The 9,053-nt window shown below is 44.2% G+C and overlaps 1 non-coding gene across 1 annotated transcript; it reads right to left on the bottom strand.

Moving 5' to 3' along the window:
* Nucleotides 1–1,950: 1,950 nt before the first annotated feature.
* Nucleotides 1,951–2,053, bottom strand: LOC115936135 (small nucleolar RNA U13). Its single transcript, XR_004071713.1, has one exon. It is a non-coding gene; the product is annotated as a small nucleolar RNA U13 (small nucleolar RNA).
* Nucleotides 2,054–9,053: the final 7,000 nt, after the last annotated feature.

Here is a 9,053-nt window from a genome sequence, read left to right as displayed (position 1 = left end):
AGCCTTGCTTTTGATATATGAAAGGATGCTTTTAAAATTCTGAAATCCTTTTCTTATAATAAAGTCTGACTTGCCAGGCCATTTTCTTATGACTGGTTTTAAGATCCTAGTTTGCTTTATAAAATCTGAAAATTGACTTTTTCATCCTGTTTTCCATTTGTGACCTAACAGTCCACATTCTCTCCAGAGCAAATGGTTGCCTCAGAATAAAAAAAAAAAAAAAAAAAAAGATCGAAAATCTCATTCCATCACTAGGAAAAGAAAAGCATATTAATATAGTTTTAAAATGATTACTAGAGCTACTTCCTGAAAGCTGGTGAAGCACTCTTGTGCTAATTTTAAAAGGGAACCTCTTCCTCTGAGTGAATGCAGCCCACACCAGAGCTTTCAGCTTGGGGCACCAAGCTCAGATCCTACTTAATCCTCAGCCAAGTGTGCTGCGTGTGAGTAACCCGCATAACCACACATGGTAGTCCTGGATAGCGCCCAGGTAACACGTATATGTATTGCACAATTTTCCTCAGTAGACACCCGACACTGTTGTTTTCTTGATTATCTCTTCTCTCCGGAAACTTCCCACGCCAACCTCAGGGTGCTTCAAATAGTTTCGCTGCTGCTGTTTGAACATGCCCCTACTGCCAAAGGTGATAAGTGGAAAGAAGATGAAATTCAAGCTGATGGCTGGGCATAGTGGCTCATGCCTGTAATCCCAGAAATTTGGGAGGCTGAGGCAAGAGCATCACTTGAGCCCAGGAGTTCAAGACCAGCCTGGGCAACAGAGCGAGACCTCATTTCTTAACAACAACAACAAAATCAGGCATGGTGGTGTGAGCCTGTAGTCCCAGCTACTTGGAAGGCTGAGATGGGAGGTTGAGGCTACAGTACGCCACAGTGAGCTGTGACCATGCCAGTGCACTCTAGCCTAAGCAACAGAGAGACACCCTGTCTCAAAAGAAAGAGGAAAAAGGAGGAGGAGGAGGAGGATGAGGAGGAGGAGGAGGAGGAGGAGCAGGAGGAGGAGGAGGAGGAGGAGAAGGAGGAGGAGGCGGTGGTGGCGGCGGCAGCTGGGGGCCGTGGCTCACGCCTTTATCCCAGCACTTTGGGAGGCCGACGTGGGCGGATCACAAGGTCAGGAGTTCGAGATCAGCCTCGCCAACATAGTGAAACCCCGTCTCTACTAAAAATACAAAAATGAACCAGGCATGGTGGCACATGCCTGTAGTCCCAGCTACTCGGGAGGCTGAGGCAGGAGAATCACTTGAACCCGGGAGGTGGAGGTTGTAGTGAGCCCAGATCCGGCCGCCGCACTCCAGCCTGGGCAACAGAGCGAGGCTCCATCTCAAAAAAATAAATAAAATAAAAATAAACTAAAAAAAGAAATTTAACTTGGACTAATCAGATTTTCTTTTTGCGAGATATGGGTTTGGAACGGAAGGATTTCAATCTCAGATTGGGCTTCTTGAATGCAGTAGAAGGGAAAACTTGGGATTTGAATTTACATGCTCTCCACCACTTAGAAAAGGCAGTGAAGAAAACCTTTAGGCAAAGAAACAAGACGTTTATTGAGAATGCTGCCAGGTTCCTGCTGTCCTTCCAAAGGATTCATTCTAGTACTTTCTTAGGACTGATTACTGATTGCATTTCTGTTTTTGAGTTCTGTAAGCCTGAATTTTTATAATAAAATTTTTTTCTCCCACCCTCAACTGATGCTAGCTTGAGTCATTTTCTATAACTTCCAACGAAAGAAATACTAACTTTATGTGGATTGTCATTTGTCTCTAGAACTGCTTTTTCAGAGACTAGGTCTTGCACTGTTGCCCAGGCTGGAGTGCAGTGATATTCACAAGTTCAGTCATTTCCCACAGCAGCCTGAACTCCTGGGCTCAGGTGGTCCTCTTGGCTCAGTCTCCTGAGTAGCTGGGACTACATTGAACTTTTATTTTCCCCCCACATCAGATGGGTAATATGCCAACATCCTAACAAGGTTTGATGGAGGCACATCTTACACATAGTGTGAAAACCCAATCATCATGCTTATGAACTATGAAAGGATCAGAATTTTAAATGTGTTTTGTGTTTAGTTGTATCAGAGTTCAGTCAGGAAACAAAAATTACTATAGATATTTCAGGCAGTGGGGGATTTAAAAAACCATTGGAAAAGTTTGAGGCTCAAAGTTCAGGGAAGACCATCACTAGCTCCCAGTTCACCACTAGGCTCAGAGAATGAGGTACTTGTTATACCTGGCCAGGTTAATTGCTCCAGAAACTGCCCTGTTACAAATGCTTACAATATCTTACTGAAGTTCAAAAGGGAGGTGGAGGAGGAGATGTTGGAGGAGATGTTGGTTCAGCAGCTTCCAAAATTAACAAGAGATTTACTCATCTAAAAACCATAGTGGCCGGGCACAGTGGCTCATGCTTGTAATCGCAGTGTTTTGGGAGGCTGAGGTGGGCAGATCACTAGGTCAGGAGCTCGAGACCAGCCTGGCCAACATGGTGAAACCCCATCTCTACTAAAAATACAAAAAATTAGCTGGACGTGGTGGCAGGCACCTGTAATCCCAGCTACTTGGGTGGCTGAGGCAGGAGAATCACTTGAACCTGGGAGGTGGAGTTTGCAGTGAGCCAAGACCATGCCACTGCACTCCAGCCTGGACAACAGAGCAAGACTCCGTCTCAAAACAAAACAAAACAAAACAAAAAAAACCACAGCTGGGCACGGTGACTCATGCCTGTAATCCCAGCACTTTGGGAGGCCGAGGTGGGTGGATCACTCGAGATCAGGAGCTTGAGACCAGCCTGGCCAACATGGTGAAACCCCGTCTCTACCAAAAAATACAAAAACTAGCTGGTTGTGGTGGCACATGACTGGAATCCCAGCTACTTGGGAGGCTGAGTCATGAGATTCACTTGAACTCGGGAGGTGGAGGTTGCAGTGAGCCAAGATCACGCCACTGCCCTCCAGCCTGGGCAACAGAGCAAGGCTATGTCTCACCAAAAAAAAAAAAAAAAAAAAAAAAAAAAGAAAAAAAAAGAAAAAGAAGGAGAGGAAATAATTGAGAGTTGTTGTAAAACCCTAGAATGTCAGTCAACTCACTGCTATGGACTGAATTGTGTCCATTCGAAATTCACATGTGGAAGTCCTAACCCCCAGTACCTTTAAAGATATGACTAAGATAAGGTCTTTAGGGTGGGGCCCTAATTCAATATAAGTGGTGTCCCTATAAGAAGAAGAAGAGACACCAAATATGTGGGTGCAGGTGAGGGCACAGCAAGAAGGCAACTATCTACAAGCCAAGAAGAGAGACTTCAGGGAAACCAACCCTACCAACTTCTTGATCTTAGGACTCCAGCCTCCAAAGCTGTGCGAAATAAATTTCTGTTGTTCAAGCCACCCAGTCTGTGATATTTTCTTATGGCAGCCCTAGTAGAGTAATATACTCCTCCCTACCCTGTTTTCACGGAGGAGGTGGTCATGTCACACAGTGGTGGTGGTGGTTGTGGCAGGTGCATGGGGTGGCAGGGGTTGGGGAGGCAGGCAGGTTTAGGGGGAAAACCTTGATTGCCTGACCCCTGGTTTCTTTCCACTAGTTCTCACTGCTGCTCTACATTCTGATCTGTGGACCACTCACTTCCAATGTAATGTCCTAGGATGCCATATCGTGAATTAACTTTGCAGGATTCTGAAGTTCTCTCAGTATGTGGTGTGCTAGATAATAAGATCAGCAATTATGTACCAAAATAATCCAAATTACGATTTCGCCTGGAACATCTCTTAATTCTTCTGAAGTGAGTCTTTATGATTGTCAGCGATCTGCTATTTCTGAGTGAGATACATGAAATTTCAATTTCTCTTCATGCATATGTGCTGAATTTTCAGTTACACACAGTTTTTCATGACCAAATTGATTAGTCTGACTAGATATCCATGAAATGAAATGTGCAAGGTCTGATTTAGCCCTAGGAATACATCATTAGGTATATACAGCCACTGTTTTTCCTTATTCTGTTGGGATTTCTTTGAAAGGCATTTCATTATAATTTATTTTCACAAAATCCACAGAAAAATACTAACTCAATAAAGAATATAATAGGTGCACATTATGGGAGAGAAGTTAAACTTAAAAAGTTAGCATGATGCCCTTAATTCAGTGTCACAGTGTCTACCTGCAATTCTTTTTTTTTTTTTTTTTTTTTTTTGAGATGGAGTCTCACTCTTATTGCCCAGGCTAGAGTGCAATGGCGTGATCTCAGCTCACTGCAACCTCCGTCTCCCAGTTCAAGTGATTCTCTTGCCTCAGCCTCCTGAGTAGCTAGGATTACAGGCACCTGGCACCATGCCCAGCTAATTTTTGTATTTTTAGTAGAGACAGCGTTTCACCATGTTGGCCAGGCTGGTCTCAAATTCCTGACCTCAGGTGATCCGCCTGCCTTGGCCTCCCAAAGTGCTGGGATTACAGGCGTGAGCCACCGCACCCAGCCCTACCTGCAATTCTTAATGTTAACTCTTGAACTTTCACTCACTTATACTTTTCATCATACATCAAATACAACAAAAATACATAGTTTTTCCCTTTTTATTATTCGAAGCAAGGAATTGTTTCCCTGCTTGCATTTTCTTTGTCCAGTTTCATTGAGATATACTTTATTTATTTATTCTGAGACAGGATCTTGCTTTGTCACCCAGACTTGAGCGAAGGGTCACCATCATAGCTCACTGCAACCTCAGCCTCCTGGGCTTCTCCTGCTTTAGCCTTCCGAATAGCTAGGGATGCCACCATGCCCGGCTCAGAGGTATAATTTAGTTGCAATAAATGGCACAGATTTTTTTTTTTTTTTTTTTAGATGGAGTCTCACTCTGTAGTCCAGGCTGGAGTCCAGTGGCATGATCTTGGCTCACTGCAACCTCTGCCTCCCAGGTTCAAGTGATTCTCTTGCCTCAGCCACCTGAGTAGCTGGGATTACAGGTGTGCGCCACCACACCCGGCTAATTTTTGTATTTTTAATAGAGACGGGGTTTCACCACGTTGGCCAGGCTGGTCTTGAACTCATGACCTCATGTGACCCACATGCCTGGGCCTCCCAAAGTGCTGGGATTACCGGCATGAGCCACCACGCCTGGCAAAAGGCACAGATTTTAAGTGTGCAATTCAATGTGATTTGACAAATGTATGTAGTTATGTAGCCCCCAGTACAGTAATGATATTGAACATTTCCTTTACCTCTAAAAGTTCACTTGCATCCCTTTGGGGTCACCCCACCACTACTCCAGCCTTTGGCAAAGTCTGATCTGATTTCTATCACTGTAATTTTGCCTTTTCTAAAATTTCTTAGAAGAGGAACCATACAGTAGGTTATTTTTTTATTTTATTTTTTAGTTTTTTTTTTTCTGAGACAGAGTTTTGCTCTTGTTTCCCAGGCTGGAGTGCAACGGCTCAATCTTGGCTCACCACAACCTCCGCCTCATGTGTTCAAGCAATTCTCCTGCCTCAGCCTCCCAAGTAGCTGGGACTACAGGTGCGTGCCACCACGCCCAGCTAATTTTGTATTTTTAGTAGAGACAGGGTTTCTCCATGTTGGTCAGGCTGGTCACGAACTCCCAACCTCAGGTGATCTGCCCGCCTCAGCCTCCCGAAGTGCTGGGATTACAGGTGTGAGCCACTGTGCCGGTTTTTTTTTGTTTGTTTGCTTTCTTTTTTTGAGATAAGAATCTCCCTCTGTCCCCCAGGCTGGACTGCTGTGGTGTGATCTCAGCTCACTGCAACCTCTGCCTCTTGGGTTCAAGCAATTCTCCTGCCTCAGCTGCCTAAGTGCCACGCCCGGCTAATTTTTGTATTTTATTTTTAGTAGAGATAGGGTTTCCCCGTGTTGGCCAGGCTGGTGTCGAACTTCTGGCCTCAAGTGGTTGGTCCACATTGACCTCCCAAAGTGCTGGGATTACAGATATGAGCCACTGTGCCCAGTCCGTGCCTGGCTACCTGAAAAAAATATACATTTTGTAGAGAGAGCCTGTTGCTCAGGCTGGTCTCAAACTCCTAGGCTCAAGTGATCCTCCTGGTTCAGCCTCCCAAAATGCTGGGATTACAGGTGTGAGCCACTGTGCCCAGCCTTTTGGCTTGTTTTAAAAAACTGGTTTGTCATCTTATTACTGAACTGTAAGAGTTGTTTATATATTAGGGTACAACTCCTTTATCAAGATATTTGTTTTGCAGATATTTTCTCCCAGGTTTTGGTTTTCCTCATCTTCCTTCTTTCTTTTTCTCCTCCTCCTCCTCCCCCCGCTCCCTCTCTCCCTCCTCCTTTTTCTTTTCTCCTCCTCCTCCTTCTTCTCGCTTCTCCTCCTTCTCCTTTTTCTTCCTCCTCCTCCTCTCCCTCCTCTTCCACCCCTTTCTCCTCCCCTTCCTCCTACTCCTGTTCCTCCTGCTCCTGTTCCTCCTCACCTTTAAGGCATGAGGGATAAGTTCTTTTAGTGAACTTTACATGAGCCACAAATATTTGTACAAGTTTGCACTATCCACTGGATTTTGGAAAGATCACTGTATTAGTCCATTCTAGCACTGCTATAAAGAACTATCTGAGACTGGGTAATTTATAAAGAAAAGAGGTTTAATTGGTTCATGGCTCTGAAGGCTGTACCAGAAGCATAGCTGCTTCTGCTTCTGGGAGGCTTCAGGAAGCTTCCAAAATGGCAGGAAGGCAAAGGGGAAGAGAAATGTCTCACGTGGCAGGAGGGGAGCAGGAGGCAGGCGGGGAGGTGTCATATACATTTATTTTACTTTTTAGACATGGTCTCCTTCTGTCACCCAGGCTAGAGTGCAGTGCTGTGATCTTGGCTCACTGCAATCTGTGCCTTCCAGGCTCAAGGAATCCTCCTATTTCAGCCTCCCAAGTAGCTGAGTCTACAGGTGCTCACTACCACACCTGGCTAATTTTTCGTGTTTTTTGTAGAGACGGGTTTTTGCCGTGTTGCTCGGGGTGGTCTGGAACTCAAGCGGGAGTAGTTCGTCATGTTGGTCTCCCATTTTGGGAGTCAAGTGGATTCTCCCACCTTGGTCTCCCAAAGTGCTGGGATTACAGGCACAAGCCACTGCACTGGGCTGTCATACACTTTTAAATGACCAGATCTCAGGAGAACTCACTCGAGACCATAAGGAGAGTTCCAACAGGATGCTGCATAACCATTCATGAGAAATCTGCTCCATGATCCACTCCCGCTTCCCCCAGGTCCCAACTCCAACATTAGGGATTACAATTCAACATGAGATTTGGCAGGGATGCAGATCCAAACCATATCAATCAGTAACCTAGGAAACTTGACGGCATTTTCAGTGCCCTTAGCTAAACTCCTTAACCTATCTAAGCTTAAATTTCCTTATTTGATAAGGAAGGAAAATAATATTTATATTATCTATCTCTCAGAGTTGTGAGAAGAAATCTGACAGTACTTTTTATTTGTATTTATCATCATCATCATTATTATTCATTCATTGCTCAACTGCATGGACAGTACGTTGAAAATAGTAAATTAGTATCACCTCCCTAATCACTTCCTCAATGTTGTTGAAATGTGTCAATATTTGAATATATACAAACTGAGTGATTTCTACAGTTAAACCTCAAGTAGAGACCAAGATCAATCATACATTAAATTTTAATAACTTGGATTAAGTCGTGTTTGGGTTAACGATAAATATCAAAAGATAACTATTACGCCTATTCCAGATAATAAATGTATTACTTTCCATAATATCTGGAATAGGTATAGTAGCTATCTTTTGATAGAATCCTTGATGGAGAATCTGGTGGCAAGGGGAAGTTAACGTTTTTAGTAGGAAACTGAGTTTTTCTTTTCAGAGGTCAAAGAGGGAAACTGGTTCCCTGGGGCCCTGAATAAGGCCCCAATAAAGGCAATATTCAATAAATACCTGGTGCTGGCAATTTTTAATTTGGTTGAGTGATGTTTTTACTCCTAGTTATTTTGATTCTAAATGACTTTATGGAGATACATGAACATATGGATTTTACAATGATCTTTAGTTTTCTCTTCAGGCTTTGGACAACACTTTTCATAGCTGATTATATCCGAAGCATTTAATGTTCCTGTTGAAGTGAAGAGCTTGAAATATAGGGCCTTTTGAGACTATTCCAAAGCAGGTGATAAAAACAAAACAAAACAAAAATCCAGGAGCAAAAAACGAAGGGTCAGGGTGGGTGGCTCATGATTGTAATCCTAGCAGTTTGGGAGGTTGAGGCAGAAGGATTGCTTGAGGCCAGGGGTTCGAGACGAGTGAGGGCAACATAATTCGATCCCTGTCGCTATAAAAAATTAAAAAGCTCAGCCAGGTGTAGTGACCGACGCTTGTAGTCCCAGTTACTCTGGAGGCTGAGGCAGGAGGATCGCTTGACTTTAGGAGGTCTAGGCTGCAGAGACCCATGATTGTGCCCCTGTACTCCAGGCTGGGTAACAGTGAGATCCTGTCTCAAACAAACTCCCACCCCTAAAAAAACGTGCACATGACCTTAAAAGTGTAGGAAGATTACATGATAAGGAGAGTCAGAGAAAAGAGAAATTAGGACAGGAAAGCACTACAAGCTATGTGTGTTTATTTTATACTTGAGTCTTTAAGGGTACGGAGTATTCGTACTCAACTTGTACCCCCAAGTGTCTAGTACACTGCTTGGTAAACAGCTGGCAATCAAGAAATGTTTGCTAAATTTTAAATGAATTGATGGGGGCGGAAGTTCAGAAAGTAAAGCCTGACTCGCGTTATTTCTAAGAAGGCAGAGGAAATAAAAATCTAGTTTTCCGTACTCTGTCCCCTTTTTAATCCTTCTCTGAATGAGTGTCCCTGATTCACTGACATTTCCTAATTAACCAAGTTCTGCCAAGTTTCACATGAAACTTGGGGAACCGATTTCATTCCCCCAGAATCACCCTGTGGCGCCACCTTCCGGAGCTGTGAGGAAACTCCGGACTTCCCCCCCAACGCCGCCCCCTCCCTCCACCCTCGGTCTCCGCTTTCTGCGCTCCGCCGCGCTGGTTTTCGGAGGTG

This window comes from Gorilla gorilla, chromosome 8 (assembly GCF_029281585.2).
Source record: "Gorilla gorilla gorilla isolate KB3781 chromosome 8, NHGRI_mGorGor1-v2.1_pri, whole genome shotgun sequence".
Lineage (NCBI taxonomy): Eukaryota > Metazoa > Chordata > Mammalia > Primates > Hominidae > Gorilla > Gorilla gorilla.
This window is presented reverse-complemented; position numbering and strand designations above follow the sequence as displayed.